The sequence below is a fragment of the Myotis lucifugus genome, unplaced genomic scaffold (genome assembly GCF_000147115.1).
Source record: "Myotis lucifugus unplaced genomic scaffold, Myoluc2.0 scaffold_9214, whole genome shotgun sequence".
NCBI classification, from domain to species: domain Eukaryota; kingdom Metazoa; phylum Chordata; class Mammalia; order Chiroptera; family Vespertilionidae; genus Myotis; species Myotis lucifugus.
The window spans coordinates 531-3,413 of NW_005880262.1; the positions used below are offsets into that span (position 1 = coordinate 531).

The following is a 2,883-nucleotide window of genomic DNA, read 5'->3' on the forward strand; positions in this document are numbered from 1 at the left end:
GTTTAAAGAAACCTCTTCTGATCTTTCTAATTAGATGTGATTCTTTATTCAATTGTTCCCACACCCCTGTACCTATTTTAATGCAATTGTCAAATCCTGATTTTTATTTTAGATATTTTTCACTTATCTCCCTTTCATCCCCACCTTATAGCTCTACTCCCAACTTCATCCCAACTAATGTGTAGCAATTTAAGAGCATAGATAGTCTTTCTTATGTTTGTGTTCCCTGTAGTTATAGAACAGCCTGTGAAGCCCCCAAGGACAGCAAATGTCTTTTTTTAGGCATATGAAAATGTATTACTACTGTGATTTCACCATCAAAACTTATGACCTTGGTCTTTCCTTCTTGCCTTTGTATAAGGCCAAAAGAGACACATTGGCTACTTTGACAACCTTACAGCTAACTCCAGGAATATCACCAACAGCATGACCTTTGCAACCAAATCCAGCAACTAGAACTTCATCATTTTCCTCAGTAAAATTCAAATAACCATCATTGGATACAAGGGCTGTGATTTTTTTTATTTTTATTTTTTTGGCCATTCTTGATCAGCTGGACCCTGACATACTTCCTGATAGCAGAATTTGACTGTTTGGCTTTAACCCCTACTTTTCCCAGCACAATTCCCTTTGAATGGGAAGCACCTCCAAAAGGGTTGGCCTTCAGGGCCCTGCCTAAATGGGCCTTCTGGTACTGTTTATCATGCCGCTTCTGATATAGCTGGTGGCTTCGGAACTTCCAGGCAGTACAAAGACCGTGATACTTGCCCATCCTGCTGGCGCCAAGGGCCTGAGCGAAAGGCTGTACAGAAAGGAGCCAGAAAATGTCTTTCTTTCCTTCACCATAGTATCAACTAAGACTGGTGGATTACTTGTTGTATATAACACCTCAGATATTTATAGAAAGAATGACCAGGAAAATAATAAAAATTGAATGAATAAAGTGAGTGAATACCATGAGGGAAGTGGCTTCCTCTGTCATACCAATTATATGTTTTTTCCTAGCTTAGTGGGAGGTTAGACTCTAGTAGGAAACTCTGAGTAAAGTGAGTGTAAGGAAAGACACCATAAGGAAATTTAAAACACAGTAATTATTAGAACTTTAAATTTACTGATATAGTTGGTAATCTGTATTCAAATAAACTCTATACCTAAATATAAAATTGTATTTAAATTTTTTATGATTGCATAAAATGTGTGTCAATTTTTTATTCTACCAAATGTAATAAAATGGGAATAGAGAACAGAACTGGTGGTATAAGGAGATTAGAAATCACCAGTCTGTACTAATATTAAACAGAGAACAGAACAAACTGAAAAATCAACAACTCTGTTTAGATTTAGAAGAGAAAGGAGGTCACAAGGCAAACCACTGTCTCCAAAATTGAACAGAAACAAAGGTAAATACTAAGAATTATAACTTAACAGAGGAGAAACACATGAGCAGAAACTCCTTGGAAAACTATGCTGGGTTAAGAAAACCTGTATTTAATTAATTGCTGGAGGCCTGGCCTTGACATGTAAGAGAGTTTCTATCTCCAGGGGAACCCAGTCACAAGGGGTATGTATCTACAATTTTGTGATATTTACCACTTAGATCTTGAACAGGCCCTGACAGTGAATGTTTGAGAAGAAACTCCTCCTTCTTCTGTCAGAACAAGGGTAAAGGTAGTTATTTTGAAGTGTCCTAGAATAATGTGTTCTTCTTAACAAGGTCTGCATTTAGAAAAATATCATTTAATAAGGGCCAAACTTACTGGAGTTTTATCAAAGTATAACTAACTTGGAGGTAGGAAAATACACAACAAAACCTCCTCTATTTTTCAATATGGGTGAAGGAATTTATCCAATTTCAGCCCACAGTACACTGTAGTTATCCTGTTCCTCCTACAGGATGGGCTACTGATGTGATGTACTTGTGAAGTTTATAGTCCAGAGACAGATGCTCACTAAGATACTGAGACCTAATCATAGGACTATAAACTGCTTACTTTCCTCAGACACCTTACTACTACATTATTAAATACTTATTTACAACAGTTCTTTTTACCAAGTACATCATGTCTGGCTATCAACAGAAAATTACAAAGCATATTTAAAAGCAAAAAAAAAATACTGTTTAAGGAAGCAGAGAAAGCTTCAGAAACAGACTCGGTTATAATAGGGATGTTGGAATTATCAAATTAGCAATTTAAAACAACTATGATCCATATGCTAAGGCTTTAATGGATAGAGTAGACGGCGGTCTTGTGGAGAAATCCACACCTGTGAGAGATTCTTACAACAGTTTATTTGAGCCAAACAGAAGACATGCCTAGAAGCAAAATCTCAACAAACTGAGAAAAATGCTTTCCAGAATGACAGTTTGCAGTTTGCTTTATGCATTTGAAATTATGGTTACAAGGTAAGAAAGATTACATAAACGTGGGAGGAAGCAAGCAGGGATCAGATTACAGAATAGTTAACAAAATTATGTGCCTTCTTGTGGATGGTTGCTGCTTTTGAGGGGTCTGAAAAATAGTCATTTCAAAGGTGTATTAACCTGGATACACAGAAACAATGAACAGGGCTTGCCTAGGGAAAAGATAAACTTTTACTAGTAAAGTAACAGGTCTAAGGTATGACTACTCACTATGATTAGTTACAAAGTTATGATCAGATCACCCTGTGAAGTTACTTTTGGTTAGATTTACTACAGCTCCATTTTTATCCACAACAGTATGCAAGAAACGATGATCAATATAACCTGAGATACAGAAATTCGAAGAAAAAATAAAAAATAAATGCTAATGCTAAAAACATCATAACAGACATTAAAAATGCCTCTGAGTGGTTTATTAGTAAAATGAACATAGCTGAGGAAAGTATCTCAATCTGTGAATG

The 2,883-nt window shown here is 36.0% G+C and overlaps 1 pseudogene; it reads right to left on the reverse strand.

Annotated features, from left to right (window-relative positions):
• Positions 1-273: 273 nt before the first annotated feature.
• Positions 274-772, reverse strand: LOC102428279 (annotated as a pseudogene).
• Positions 773-2,883: the final 2,111 nt, after the last annotated feature.